Below are 16,972 nucleotides of genomic sequence, written 5' to 3' on the forward strand. Positions count from 1 at the left end.
ATAAAATATTTAAAATATGCAAGAGTACTTTTTAATCACAAGATCCAATGAAAATCCAATGAAACAAATGAAACTCATCGAATAGAAGACATAACTTTAAAACTAATAACAATATTTAAAACGTAGGAAATTGATATTACTTAATGTCAATAGCCAATAAACACTCACGCCATAAAAACATTAAAACATAAAAAAAAAAAAAAACACTAAAAATAATAAGGAATCTAAAACAGGCGTAATAATCAAACAGTTGATCTTCATCAGAATATCAGTAACCTAACAAACTATAAGAGAGGTAGGCTTTTTTGGCCACCGCTTTAATTTATCTAAGGCCTACCTACAGTAGGTAATAAAAAATAAGTTAGTAGATAAATTGTTTTATATCAGCAAAAAAAATTCCTTTCCTAAAAGATGCCCTAAAACGTAATCATTTTCATCCAAACCAAAGAACCAAACGTTCAATTTCGAGCTTCATTTTCTTTATTGGAACTTAGTAATTCTTAGTTTTAATCAGAGCAGCAGTTTTAATAGGTTTCGGTTCATTGAAGCATATAAAAACTTTTCATAAAGCGTTTATCGAATAGAAAGTACCTTCAGGCGCGTCATTATTTTATAATCAAAGCAATGGTAGTTTACTTTAAAAACAACATGTATAAATAAATTAAAGGAAATTCAAATTAAATACCATTCTAAAAATTTTAAAGTTTTTTTTTTAAGGGAATGATGTATTGGGTTAAGGGAGAAAATATTATTAGATACAGAGATAAATAATGTGGAAAATGAAGAACAATAAAGAAAAACGAATTTTTGTTTTGTAAATATATAGAAAGAAAAAAATAAAAGAACAAAAATGAAAAAAAAAATCATGCATTACTATTATATATTATAAATTTACTGTACTATGGCTATGCAATTTAAGAATTTTAAAATAATTGTCTGATTAGGTAAAAGTATGAGTATATAGCAATACAATACAGTTGAGCAGTACAACTTCTTTCAATAAAGTGTTTCTTTCTTTGCTACAAATATAGATGGAAGCTAATTTATCCATCTAAAAAATTGTCCATGTCGAATTCGAAGATATAATATGATAGGGACAGAAATTTGAAGGGATAAATAATGACACGACGAAGGGAAAACAATTTTTTTTTAAATTGTTAGGTTTTAAATTATCTGATAACGGGTCAACCAAACACCAATACAAACTGTAAAATCGACCGAAAAGTATTAACAATTTTTTTTAAATTTAATGGTCGCATACCAAAGCTACATTTATTCAATAGATAGGACTTCGAGTCCGATACGGATGGTTTTTCGAAAATTTTGCGTTTTCACCACTCCCAACGGACCGCTAGGTGACCCTCATGGTTCATTGTAAATGGTCCAGTTATTTAGCAGGACGTGATGATTCTAGAATGGGAGATGGGGGGAGGGGAAGGGGCGATGACGGCAATTTTATAACTCGGAGGAGCAGGATTTGGGTGCACCATTTGTTTTACTTCTTCTACCTTATTATGGCAAGGATAGTATAGTAGTCTAATTTTTTTTTTTGTTTCTCAATTAATTAAATTGTTTTCTATACAATATTATAATAATAACCACGTTGATAAACTCTAGTTCTCGAATAAGGATAATATTCGTTATCCTACGGATCACACGGATGAAACAAAATATAAAGTTTGCAGTAGAAACGAGAACGATTTCGGTGATAAAGATATTGGAGAAAATAAATTTGAACAGGTAGATAGGTTTATGTATTTAGGTTCTACGGTAACTAGAGAAAAAAAAATTATGAGCAGATAAAAGCCAGGTAAAAGGCGGGAAATGCATGTTATTTTTCAATTTCGAAATTGCTTAGCTCTCGCATTCTGTCCAAAATCTTAAAATTTAGAATTTGCAAAATTATCATCCTTCCTACTATTCTTTACGGATGTGAGACGTGTTCTTATACTAAGGAAGGAACAGCGCCTTAAGGTTTTTTTTTTAAAAAATTAAGTATCACGAAAAATATTCGGGCCAAAAAAGGTGAGTTAATGAGAGAATTTAGAAGGCTACACAACGCCGAACTGAATTAAGAGAACTTTGCTTGATAAATATAATTAATGTTATAATTGGAGAAGTTTGTCGGGGGGTGCGGTCAGCAAAGAACAACATAAATAAACAAAACCATATTTATTTATTTTATGCCGACGTTTCGACCTGAGTTTCAGGTCTTCATCAGGGGTTATGGCGTAGAAGTTGGCCAGTTGCAGGCCTACCTTCTACGCCATAACCCCTGATGAAGACCTGAAACTCAGGTCGAAACGTCGGCATAAAATAAATAAATATGGTTTTGTTTATTTATGTTGTTCTTTGCTGACCGCACCCCCCGACAAACTTCTCCAATCATTAATCTACGGTCAACTATCTACACCTCATAATTAATGTTATAGCATTGCGGCGAATAAGATGGGCGTGTGAGGTTCTGCTACTAGGACTTACCTCCTATCTGGATTTTATTATGTTTTATGTTTTTCAAGAAAATAACTTGGCCTTTATAGTTTAATTAAAAAATATATAATTTATAGAAAAAAGGTCATTTGTCATTATAAAGAGTATTTGAATATTTTATTTTTAAATCAGTCCTGAAACCTTAAGAGGCCTTTCTTATATTTTCTAGAAAATACTTAGTTGTTGAGATTAGAACGGTATATCCAGTCAATGGTGCCCGAAAGTGGATCTGGATGGAGACATTTTTGGTTCCAAAATAATCAGTAACATAATTGAGCATCATTCAAAACTTCTCTAAAACTTTCTGGTCCCCAATTATTTGGAATACATTCATACATACTCATAATGTCGACTCGCGCTAGCTTCTAAACGAGCCATCAAAACAAAACTGAAAATAATTTGCTCACGTCTAATTTCTCCGTGTAGTAAATATAATATATTTGTTAGAATTTTTATTTCCACTTACCTATGTGTTACGAAATAAAAATGAAATTATAAAACGTCATATAATATAATGAAAATGATGAATTTGAAAAGATAAAAATGAACAATGATAATTAACAAAATATATAAAATAAAACCATGTGTTATATCATGAAACATAAGATGACTAACTTCTGCTAATAATTTAAAAAACATGATAAAAAATCAAATAAAATTAAACTAAAAATAATAAATGAAAAGATGAAATTTCTGCTAATACAAATATTTAGTATATGTAGGAAATATAAAAGAAAATCAGAAACATCAAATACAGAAAATATATAAACCATATTTTTTTTATTGTTATGAATGAAAAATTTAATTATAAAAAAATGTTCCAACTAATCATAATCTTAAGGAATAATCCAATAAATGAAATAAAAGGAAAACGTAAGGAGTAGTGTTTTTATAGTGTTATTCTATTCATATATTATGGACGAATAGTTTGATATCAAATGCGAGAGTTCTCGCAGAGGTAAATTAATTATATTTGTTGGATTCTTGTCTACAAATAAATTATCTTCGAAGTTTTATTTACTCATTAAATCCTTGAATTAGTAAATAATGTTGAGAGCAGATACAGAAGGCTGTTGATTGTCGTTGCAGGTGACAGTACAGGATGTGCCTCGGATCGATATGCAGCATATGGTCTCTGTGCACTTATACCGGTTCCCATAACATACCTACCATGGCTACTTGATCATCTATGTTTTGATTTTATTTATTAATATATCCCCAAAAAAGTAGTGAAACCATCTTGATTAACCAATTTAGTTTTTTTGTTCCATCTAAACGTGATTGTTGTACTAGTAATATGACAGTTAAAAAGTTCTCATTTCTTTGGTGTAAGTGCATACTTACAGGGAGCGCGATGGTAAGCTACTACGCTACTAACTCCAAGGACCCAGATACGAATGCGGCTGTGGAATATAATTAGTTTCTGTTACACTGTTGCCGTGAGTCAATCCTGTGGATTCTGAAGCCCTTCCTACTAAGGTCCACGCAGCCTCATAAAGTGGCTATCCTTAATTGAGGAAGAATCTGATGGTTGAGTGTGATCTTGAAAAAATCCCCTCCTTTTGTAACCGTTGTTCTAAAAACAGTGCTTCCTCACTAAGTTCTGTACCCGTGACCCCGTAACGAACCCAGAGGTCATAGCTGTTCAGATTTAAGTGCATGCATACTTGCAATAGAAGTGCATGCAGAATTTAAATAGGATAGTGGCATACACAAATAAAGTTTAAAAAGAATTTTTCGGAATGTTGACAAAATAAACATTTATGTAACTATTTTTTTTGTTTGGTCGAACAAAGAACCTCTAAACATTCTCTAAATATGTTAGTCATTAATAAATAAGAGAAGAGGTAATTATCTTTTTATGTTTTAATAACAATGGATCCTGAATGGATTCCTCTTTGTAGAAAGAATGTTCTTGAAGATATCCTTCAAACGTGACATTACAGTAACTTTTTAATAAGATTTTAATGAAGTTATAATTATGATAAACAGGATACAAAAAACCTCGCAATGTATGTAAACTATATTCATCATTTAGGAAGCTGTGCTGCTTCGACATTTAAGCTCTCCTAGATGTGGTGAGATGTGATGTGATGGACTATCATTAGAAGGTTATATATAAATGTTTGTTTTTTCTTTTCAAATGGTTAGCTTTTTGTTTATAATGATAACTTAGTAAAGATCCTTTCAGTATCTTGTAGTATATCACTATTATATTCATTAAAACTGTATAACGGGACTTTTATTCAATTCAATTGTTTTAGGTGTGTAGAACAGTGTTTCTACTTTGATATATTTTACTTAGTACTTCTGTTGTAGCACTGTAACCTTTGATTTATAATAAACAATTGTTTTAGCAATCGTTTAACTATCTTCTTCCTTCAGAATAATAAATTAAATAAAGTCTTCTCAACTATGAATTCAAATATTCTGTCTGTGGACAAGAATGTATGGTTCGGCCCACCAGACCAGCTGGAGGATTTGGACTTGCAATAAGAACTATTAGCAATTAAAACGATTGTATGTAAGTAGTAAAAATTTAATAAAGTGGGAGGTTACTGAAAAGTTGCTGTTACATTTAAACTAGAATTTTGACAGAAATGTTTAGACGAAGATAATAACTTTAGAATTATTGATCACTATTTAAAAAAGAATATAATGTATATGTAGCTAATGCCATCAATATTGATTAAGGAGAAACAACAAACAAACATTTCTTATAACCTGTTTATTATAGTTCACATCACGCCCGCTAGGAGTGCTTGAATGTCGAAGCAGCACAGCTACCCAAATTATGAATATAATTTACACACACACATTCATATCGATTACTAACTAACCTTTAGTACTTAACAACTAACATTTTCTTTTTTCATTGTTCATTGTTTTAGATACATAAATACTGCTTACACTATATTGAAAAAATAATATAATTTAAACTACAGAATACATGATTATTTTTTATAGATAGTTGATGATAGATTAATAATTGGAGGAGATGATAAGGAGGTGCGATGAGGAAAAAAAACACAAATAAACAAAAAATTATTTATTCACACCGACGTTTCGACCTGAGTCTTCATCAGGGCTGTAAAACAAAAAGAAATAACAACCATTATTCAGAGAAACATAAAAAGAAAAAGAAATAATATTGAATAGAAAATAATAATTATTTATTTTTATTTGTATGTAAACAAAAGAAAAATAATAAATAAAACTAAAAATGGGGGTTGGTCAGCCGCAGTGTTGAGAAACTGCCGTTTTGTGCACAAGCCTTTAAATTGTTTAAATTTTCTGTAATTATTAAGAATTCCCATTTTATGTAGGGTGCTGAATTCAATGGATGCGTTTTAAAAAAAATATTTATGCAGGTGTAAAAATATAAATCTTAATTTTTGAAACATTAACTTAATGTTTTCCTATAAGTTAAATATTATTCTAATTCAAGGTAATTAATTTGATTATTATTCTCTAAAACAAAAAATCTAATCAATATAAATGCACACGACTTAAATTTGACAATATATTTTTCTCTACTTTCACTTTCTTGTATATGATATATATATATATATGCAGAAAGGAGAAGTATTGTGATCGTGATAACCTGAATAATTTTAAAATTTGACGTTCAGTTTTTCCTATATTCTTCTATTTATTACATTTAAACAATATGATATTAGAGAATGATTTAAATTAAAGATAGTACCCGACATTTACCAGAGATTGAGTGTGAGGATAGCCATGAAATACAAGAAAACTTTAACACAATAGCTTATTAATTAATAGCATTTTCTGTTAATTCTACTCTCTTATAATTGTCAATTAGAGAGAGAGATCCTCTAATACGAAGGTGCTAACGAGATAGTTAAGAAATTGTGTAACTCGAAAGGAATTATGACAAGGAAGTCTCAGATCGTGGAGATTGCAACAACGGAACCGCGGGAACGCGGCTGGCAACCGTTCGTCGAGTTACGACAGAATATTAGGGAAAATATTAGCATTTCAATTGTCGCTCAGTTCAAGGCGGCTTTCTCTCCACTCAGGAAAATCTTCATAGCTCCTGAGGAAAACTGCTTTCCAGCATCTTCCAATTGTGTGATTCCCATGTTCTGAATGAGAAAGAGGAAATCTAGATTCCAAGAATGTGTCATATAAGGAAATTTGTTAGTGCTGTAATCAAAAGTTGTATGATCTAACCTAGATTTTTTTTTATTTTATTTTTAATTATTTATTTAATGTAATTTACAACTGTACATAATAATACAATAGGTAAATATGTAGTATGTTACATATACACATGAAAATCTTGGGAAGGAACCACCCATTGGTGGTACTTCAAACATTAATTTAAATTAGAAGGTCCCGTGGCCATCTTCTTTTCAGACGCCTCGGAGGATTATCAAGGATTGTTAAGGATGAAAGATTAAGAATTAATGGGTTAGGATGGTTAAGGAGTTTGGAATGAAAAGACGCATATCTGTTTTGGGTCAAATCTGCAACGAATGGGATGTTAAGGTCTTTGTGAATGAGTTTATTTGTGACGTAATAAGGAACATCAAGGATTTTACGTAGGATTTTGGATTGTAACGATTGGATGCGGGAAGAATTTGATGGTTTGGTGGAGCCCCAGAGCTCAATTCCAACCTAGATTTTAAAAATACTATTGTTGATATAAATTAATATAGAGATACGTAGAAGAAATGACGCCCACTCAAACATAAGTCTACCTGATCAGTCTTGGTGTAATCTTTCCATCGCCGCAATGCATTAACCTAAATTATATTTACTGGGTGTAGTACCCTCAATTCAGAGTTATGTAGCCTTCTAAATTTTCCGATTAACTGATCCTTCATCGGTCCAAATATTTAATGCAATAGTCAATTTATAAAAATCTCAGAGGCTACGTTTCATGTCCGTAAGGACAGTTGGAAGGATAATAGTTTTGTAATTTTCAACTGGACAGAAGGCACGAGCTAAGCAATTCCGAATTTAAAATTAACAAACATTTCCCGCCTTTATTCTCGCTTTTATCTTCTCATCATCATCTATCTTCCGATTCTTATAGTTACTACACAACCTAAATACTTCAACTTTTCTACCTACTAAAATATATTTCCTCTTATATCTATGTCGCCGAAATTGTTGGCGTCTCTACTGCTAACCATTTATTTTGTTTTATCCATTCATTTATTTTCAGATTTTATGATACTCGAGAATAATTATAGCCGTAGGCTTATAGAAGTTATTGAACAAAGGTGTCTAGATAATGAATAATCCACTAATAACAAATAATAATAATAATAGGTGTAAGAACAACAAAAAATTTATAACAACAGTTCTTCTTTCAAAACGAACGAACTGTTATTCGAAAATAATAACAACTGTTTCAATTATTTCGTTGCCAGTTCGCCACTAGTGTTATTCTAAGTTCGGTTCTGAGTTAAAACGATTATACAAGCACAGTGAATGTAATGTTGTTTTGTTTTTGTTTATTAGCAACAACCGCCATTACGTAAGCTGTTTTGGTGTCTTTAGTTCTTCTTTTTGTAAATTGTGAGAGTGCTGATAGTTGAACATTTTGAGCTTTTATTTTAAAAGATTGATCGAAAGTAAGAGTCCATTTAAAATAATTTTAGCAAATTTTCTTAGAATAGCATAATGAATTTCTAAATAACCAATTATAGAAAAGTGCAAGTCAGCGTCTCATTGGTAAGGCGGTTATTTTTTTAGTTATTTTTTGTTGAAGAAACTTGTTTATGAGAGGAACTTCATGAAAGCCAGGGAGAATATTTTGAATATTAAAGAAAATTGTATTACATTCATCTATATTATTCCAATAAACTGATGTTAAATGTAACCTGATGAAACAACTATTATCGATGTAAAAATCTAGTCATAAATTTTAAATTGCAAAAGAAAGTGAATTTCAAGTTCTCAGCATCCATGACCAAAAAGTTAAGCGTACCAGTTAGAGATGAAAAAGGTTTGCTAATTATGTAAATCTACTGTCAATTGAAGATGTTAACAGGAAATATTTTCAAATGATTATTTTTCTAATTGCATATTTCTTCGCTATCAATTTTTGTTTGAATCAAATTTACGGTTCAGTATTCCGAAATTATCAATAATTATTTAAATCAACCTTTTTATTGAAACTATGAATTTAAATCTGGGAGTGGGTAGCTCATTGTTAAGGCAATGTACTACTAACTCTAAGGACCCGGGTTCGAATCCGTTATAATCCGTTACCTGTAGCCGTTGAGTCAGCCCTGTGGGTTCAGGAGCCTCATAAAATGGGTACCCTTAATTGGGTAAAAATCTGACGGCCGAGCTTGATTCGGACCAAATCACCTTTGCACAGCCTTTGGTGTACAAATAGTACTTTCTTACAAATTATCGCAGCCCTAACCCTTCATGAGTTGCAGTGATACAAATTTATTTTTTAAAATTATTTTCTGACATAATTTATGAACCGTTCAGTTGCTTCCACACTGGTTATTTTCATCAAACTAATAAGATGGCATTCTCTGTCTCATTTAGTTCGTTCATTTTTTTCTTCTTCAAAAGTTCTTAAGAACAGTTGTTTTTTGTCAACGAACAATTCATTACCATTCATTGCCATTCGTTAAATAGCAGAAACGATCACCAATAATGAATAACTGCTATCATTACTGTAATGATTAACATAATTTTTTTCTGTGAATATAATGCTCTTGCCAGGGAGCGAGTAGATGCCGTGACGACTGATCAGTCAACTTTGAGTCACGGGTCTTTTTTTCTAATCACCCAATCGATATTTCGTTCGTACTTCAATTCGTTGAGAGGGAAGTCATATTTTCTAGAATCTAATCGTAAACGTATGAATCATCGAGACACATATCCTGGAAGAAGGAATGACAATATCTTATGAAATTAAAGACAATTTTTAATTTTTATTTATGATAAGAATATAAAACTGAAATTGATTAGGTCAGGCACTTGAGCGGTTTCAGACATAGTGAATGTTATCCCATAGGTTACCTACTAGTTCGTAGTCAAAGCTGTCTCTACACGTTTGTCTAAACATGACTAATCTGCGGATACACAAGCTTGTGGATAAGTTATTTGGATTGACTGGTACAAGCTGACCTTAATTTGTGGCTGAGTGTCGGTTTTTGGGCACAAGTCGAAGAGTGCTTGATCCATACTGTGTTCTGTAAGCATTGTCTTAGAGCTGCAACAAATAAATATTCTTGCTTTAATTATTTTTTTAAAAATTCCCCAACCTTTGGATTCAATAATTAACTCTAGTTTAAGATTCTATCGATTAGTTGTAAATACTTTGATTCAAATATTGTCAGTTAATTGTAGCGGTTTATTTTTTATTTGACACAGCACAAATTTTGAGTGTGCAAAGGCATTATATGTTTGTTAAATAAAAAAATATCTGATAAAAATGTCTGAAACAAAATTTGAATTTATAGGTTATATAGTACTATTTCTATGAATTTTTATTATCTACCATCTGATTTGCTGATATTAACGTTTCATTTTATTTCACATACCTCTATTTTGTTCCTTTTTATAATGAAAACAGTATAAATCGAATGTAATAGCCGACATCAGTCAAAAGAAGAAACCAAGCGTGTGAATACCCAAGTTCGTTTCTTCTTTTGTTTACCAAGTCTTAAGGCGGATCTACATGTTGGCCAAGCCGTGGCGAACTCTGGCATACGCGATCATGTAGATGAGTGGCTTGGCTTGGTTGGTACGAGTTGGCATAAGCTCGTTGCCGATCCGTCGAGAGTCGGTTTTTTTAGACACAGATCGAAGGGGGTTCGTGAGAGCGCTCCTGCAGCATCTCCACCATTGTTCTTTGTTTAATTGCAACTGAGAGCTGTTAGGAGGTTAAAGGTGTTTGTTGTTACATGTTTTAATAATTGAGAGTAATGACCTCGAACAGGAAACTGGAGTGGAAAGGGAAAAAAAGGAAATATATGAAAAATGCGTCCCATTTCTTAAGAAAAAATTCCGCGAGACCTTCGGAAAGAGAGAGTTCACCGTAAAAGAGGCCTCTGGTTTGGATCTCGTGGAACAATACTAGATAGAACAAGGAGCTTCTTAGAAGGCCTAGGTGTTAGCATTGGGGATATTGCGATCTTGGCGGAAAATATTATTTTGGACTCTCTGGGGATCATACATCATGATGATATCCCATACCTGAATGGGAATTAGCTCTGGACTATTCATTATTTTATTTACTTATTTTAGTATGTGGACCTATCGATTTGTGTGTTTTAACTTATTTATTTTTTTAACTTATTTATCCATTCAAGTATTTCTTTAAACCAACTTTTCATTATATTTTCCTTTAAATCTATGTATTAGTTGTGTTTTTTTAAACTTATCTACTGCTGTAACTATTATTTCTCTGGTTTGATCTCACATTGCTGTCTGATAATGAATTTGTTTAACGGGTCACTGGGGAGGATCTGAGAGGGAGAATTCGGGAGAGTGAATTTGTCGATCAAATGAAATAAAAATTGTGAAATGGAAGGGACAAGAAAGGGAAAGAAAAAAGGAATGCATTGAAATATTTGTATTTAGTGTGTAGACTGGAATTGATTGTAAAAGGAAACTGTAGGGGAAAAAAACTGTTTCTCTTTCTTTTATATTATATCATGTAAATATATGAATTTATATATGTCCGATCACGGATGGATTAGTATGCTGTGTAATGTGGCAACCCGATGTATTTGGGCAGCATACGTGAATAAAGCATTACTCTCTCTTTTATATTTAATCTTATTTATTAATATTTAATTTCATTTAATCTCCTTTCGTTTTCTTTTTTTTTTGTAATAAAAATAATATAATCCCAGTGGAATGGCTGAAACCACTTGTACGTCCGCCATGCTTGCCTCTCCGAATAACACTGACATGTGGATGGTCCGCTCTTTGTTTACCGAGTATTTGTACAAGCCTCCGATTCGTTGCGAGCGGCCAACATGTGGATCCGCCTTTAAGTTTGCGGCATGACGGACGTCATGTCAATAATGGGTAATTAAATTAATAAATATCTGACAAATGCTTCTAGAAGGAAAGTTTAATTTATAGGTTATAGAGTACTATTTATATGAATTTTTATCATGTACCGCCTACTTTATGTTTCCTTTCATTTCGCTTATCTATTTTGTTCATTTTCATAATCAAAATAGAGTTAATCGAATTTAATAGCCTAAAAAAGACTCAAGCGTGTAGATACTGACTTTTGTTCACTCTTGTGATTACCAAGCATTTGTACAAGTCATGGATTTGCGGCAAGTGGCAAACTCTCAGCATAATGTTGAGAATTTTTTCCATATATCCCACAACGAATCTTTTTTTACTTAATGGTCGTAGTGTCGAGGAACTGTCAATACACAAGACCACCTAACCTAAGTTCATCGCTGTCAATTACTGGTGGAGGTCTTCCTCTGGGCTGATTAACCAATCCTGTGTCACCAGACAAATTTATTTTAAACCAACGGTGAATGGTCCGTTCGTTAAAAAACTCTTCCCCGAACGCGGTGATAATTCTTGCTGCTTGGGCTCCCGAACTCATAAAAAATAAAATTACTCGAAAATCACATGTTTCCATGGCTATATTTGATAGCATACTAAACAATGTGCAATCAATTACAATGACAGTAAATATTATCAAAAAAAACACAAACGTAGTAAACAACAAAAGTCCACTAATCCAACTTTGAATTTATTAAATCATAAAAACGGTCATTTTATTTAAAATGACAATATAATAATTGATTAATAAACATAATATATTATGATAGTTAAATTATTATGATTACTTCCATTTTATTATGGTATAACTTTATACCAAACCGTGAGAACCTAAATATTACTATTATATATATGTATATAAATAATTGACCGCATAATTTCAAATTATTAAGAATATGGTCAGGTTCGTGGTCAAAAGAGTAATAAAAATAGTTAACAACTTGTAGAGCTGCATTAGAAATGTAGATAAAGCATGTTTCAAAGTATAAGTTAAATATTTTTGTTTCTGTTTTGACCGCAACCATGACCATCTTCTTCATAATCTGAATATTTCTACTTTCCAGTAACATACTATGATATTCCAGTATCATTCCAGCATCATATTGTAATTTTTATAAAGAGAAACATTAAACAATGCTGAAAAGGACGGAAGCTATCCACCGTTGAACGGACTAAATAGAGACTTAGAGAAATCAGTAGAAAGTCTTTTTAAAGTACTCCCTGTTTAAGAGGTCAAGGGATCTTCGTGACCGCCCTGACTGCATTATCGGTTCTGTCTGGAAAAAGTTAATCCGTTAGCTAGTATTCTTCCATTTCTTGAACAGGTTTTATATCTATTAAAACTGTCTGGTATCTATTAGAAGAATAGGGTATTGATGGCATAGGAAAAAAAAATTTAAATTGTATTATTATGTATATAAATAATTGATAGTATTAATTTAAATTATGAAGAAGATGGTCAAGGGTGCAGTCAAAAAAAACAAGAATAGTTAAAAACTATTTATTTTCAGGCGTTTCGTCCCACTTTTTAGAGCTTCATCAAGGCTAATAAGATACAAAAAAAATAACTAAAAATATTTTGACATAATAGTATAAATACAAAAGGTAAATTGGATAGGGTTAAAATTATGTAAATATAAGTGAAAACAACATAATATATATACAAATGAAGGAAAAGAGTAAATGAAATAATATAAATATAAAATATACAATGATAAGAATATAGAAAATTACCCAAATAAAAAATGGCGGCTGTTTCAAAACCTTAAAAAAACAGTAATTTTTCATTCGAAACTCTATATCTTTAAAACTACCAACAAAACTATACAACCTAAGAGAACTTTTTAAAGCTTCATCAAGGCGGAGAACATCGTTTAAGTAAAGTTAAGAGAACATCGTTTAAAGTAAAGTAAATTTACTAAAATATAGTCTTGATAGAGCTATTTACGTCAAATAGTTTTCGAGATATAGATTTTTAAATAGCAACATTTTATAAAAAAAAATCGAATGTGTCAATTCGACGTACAGATGTCTATTATCACTCAAATTGAAGCTAGTTTAATATACTATAAAGTAGTTTATGACATTTATGTTCGTAGGAGTAGTAGTTTTTATGATATTTAATCCTATAAATTGATTTATATTGTTTCAACAATAATTTTGATTTATGAAAAAAAAATATCTCAGGAACCATTCAACGTACAGATGTCTGCCAGCACTCAAATTAAAGCTAGTTAAATTTACTATAAAATAGTAATTAATGTTTATCTTTGTAGGAGTAGTAGTTTTTATAATATTTGACAAAATAAGTTCACAAAATGTTAATTTTTAGTTGTAGGGATGAGATGTTTAGTTTTTGATAAAATAAATCTCTAGAACTATAAGACATACATATATCTGCTAGCACTAAAAATGAAGCTAATTTAACTTACTATACATTCAATTCACATTATCGTAGATGGGGTAGTAGTTTTTATGATATTCGCAAATGAGTATAAATTTTGCACAGGAAAAAACTATAAATGAATTTATTTTAGCAAATATCATTAAAACTATTAGTCCTACGATGATAAATTTTATAGACTATTTTATAGTAAATTAAACTAGCTTTAATTCGAGTTCTAATAGACATCTGAGGAGAAGATGGTTGGGGGTGCGGTCAATGAAAAACACAAATAAGTATGATTAACTTATTTTAATGTGCCGACGTTTCGGCTAGAATTTCTAGCCTTCTTATTTCATTTCCTTAATTAAGTTATTGTACCCGCTTTTTCAATTACCTATGTATACATTTTATTTCCCGCTTCTCTCATCACTTCATTTTATTAATTCTATTTTGTAAAATTATTCATTGTATGTGTAAAATTATTCTGTTTATACTTTCTTTTTATATTTTTTTATTTTTCTATACTTACTGTGGTTGTTATCTTGTTTTGTTTTTAGCCCTGAAGAAGGCTAGAAACTCTAGCCGAAACGTCGGCACATTAAAATAAGTTAATTATACTTATTTGTGTTTTTCATTGACCGCACCCCCAACCATCTTCTCCTCATTTATCATCCACGGTCAACTATCTCTCATAATTATGAATCTAATAGACATCTGTATATCGGACGGTTTGTGAGATATAGTTTTCTCAAAAAAGCTATATCTCGAATGTAAATAGCTCTATTAGGGCTTACATTTTAGCAAATTTACTCTACTTTAAATGATGCTCTTTTAGATTTTCTATTGTTGTGGTAATTATAAAGATATAGAGCTCCGAATAAAAAATTAATTATTTTTAACGTTTTGAACAGCCGCCATTTTTTATTCCCCCTACTTAATTATACGTAATTATACATAGTTACATACTTTTAAGATTGTTACTAAGTTTCGTGTTACTTGAATTGTGATTTACCCATAGGGGAAATCATACTGCATATTCATAGACCTTGACTGTTGATGATGGAGCTATAATGAATGAGGTTGTGCCTGCGGTCATTGTCTAACTATGAAGAGAGAAGGTCATTGTATTGCCTCATCCATATCAATACCTTCCGGCTCTGGGCGTTGTCTGTCTTATTATCATATTGAGGTTGTGAACTTGAAATGAAAATGAAACTGCCTGCCGAGTACAATTGCTTTCTGTCTATAGTAAACCTATATAGTGTATTTATATTTGTCTATAGTAAGCCTATATAGGGTATTTATGTTTTAGTATTTCATTATCAGTTACATAAATAGCTGAACCCCGAATTGCAGAGCATCGGAAGAGTCGCAATAAATACGAAATTATAGCAGCGTTATCTAACCAGATCATAACTAGAATACATTAGATTACTTAATCTGATGGGATATTAAAGTTGCAACATTTCTAGACAGGGCGAAGGTGAAAGGACTGGAGACTCAGGAGCCAGGAGTGTCATAATGGACTTCTGTAACCAGTATTTTTTTTTTTTATGTGGATTCTCTATTTATTTACTATCTGTTTTGGATTATCTGAGTCTACAAAAAAGTTAGACTTTATGGAATATTTTTTTATTATTCCAAGTATTCCAAAAACCCCAAAATCTGCTGAACAATATCCATAAACCTTGAGGGTTATTGATAAATTAATTAATGACTAAAAAGTAGATTATATCACTCTTAACACAAAAACACATTTCTGATGGTTGTAAACCTCTTACTGATTAGCAAATTAATTTAATTAAGTAACGACTTTGGTATTTTTTTCTCGATTTACGCTTCTAACTCACAATCCTAGCCAGAACCTGATGGTATAACAAATTAAACAAAATTGAATTCTGCGTCGAATGAATATTACAGCTTATTAATTTGGTCAACTATTATTAAGTTACGAATTTGTTTAGTTTTTGCATTTACTTCCTTAACAGTGCATACTAACCCAAAAGTTACATAAGTTTATTGTATCAAATCAAATGATGGTTTACGACAATATTATTGTGGCCCATGTCCATAGATATCTGCCTTCCAAGTAACATAACTACAACTCGTAAACGGTTTAATTCGATGATTGAATGATACAATCTAATGGTTAAATACAACAAACAACTTTAACCATAGAAAAACAACAAACAGGAAAAATACAAATTGATGGCCTAATTTAAGGCTAGTGTTATGAGGTTATGTGGTCCAACAGTCCACAGTCAGGCGTAGAAATGTCATTTATTTGTAACGCATGCACAAATAATCGATGTATTACCAACTATCTAGTAAGTCCTGATAGTACGACAGTACTAATTTTAGTGGTGCCGACAGCTGTCCCTATCACTGTTACCGTCATCATAAAACCTATACTTTCGGTGAACAGTTTTTCCTTAATGAGGTTAAAAAAGTCAAAGTTCATGATCTCTAGTTTAACATGTTAAATATAATACGATATAACATATAACATGGTTGACAGTCTATTAATGTGTTAAAGGTCTGCTAAATGGAGAATGACGTCATGCAACAGACCAGCTGAGATCTCCATATCATTGTTTGTACTTCTTATAAATTAGTTGCTCATAGTCCGTTTTTGGTTTAACTGGTTTTTGTTTTGAACATTTTAAAAGTCTAATAAATAGATAAAGAAATTCTGGATAGTTTCGGAAGGAAAGGTTTCAAAGTTGCCCAGAAAATGTGCTAGGAGCTCCTCTGCATTTAACATATAACATGACCTTTAAATCGGGCTGCCCACAATCCTATACTTCTAACATTTACCCCATTTATGCATTTAACCCATCATGAATACCCCTATTGTACGATGACAACTCGAATAAAACGGAACCGAATGAAGCGACTCTTGCATTTTTGGTTTTGATTGGTATGTCGATGAACGGTGTAGGTTTTTGTGATCTATGGTTGATTTCTTATCCAAATATTTAAAAAATAAATAAATAAATTCAGTAATTATTTAATTTTTAGTAATTACAATTATAAAAAGTATGGGAATAAACT

At 31.3% G+C, this 16,972-nt stretch overlaps 1 protein-coding gene and 1 long non-coding RNA gene across 2 annotated transcripts in view; one reads left to right on the forward strand and one right to left on the reverse strand.

The window, feature by feature from the left end:
• Positions 1-12,060, reverse strand: part of LOC106683592 (uncharacterized) — a 15,984-nt gene extending 3,924 nt beyond the window's left edge. The window contains exon 1 of the long non-coding RNA XR_001343577.3: positions 11,907-12,060. This is a non-coding gene — a long non-coding RNA (uncharacterized lncRNA). The remainder of the gene's footprint in view (positions 1-11,906) is intronic.
• The window catches only part of kermit (PDZ domain-containing protein GIPC-like protein kermit), a 109,906-nt gene that overhangs the window by 61,829 nt on the left and 31,105 nt on the right, over positions 1-16,972 (forward strand). The window lies entirely within an intron of this gene.

Source organism: Halyomorpha halys, unplaced genomic scaffold (assembly GCF_000696795.3).
Source record: "Halyomorpha halys isolate HHAL.00 unplaced genomic scaffold, Hhal_1.1 Scaffold497.1, whole genome shotgun sequence".
Classification (NCBI taxonomy): domain Eukaryota; kingdom Metazoa; phylum Arthropoda; class Insecta; order Hemiptera; family Pentatomidae; genus Halyomorpha; species Halyomorpha halys.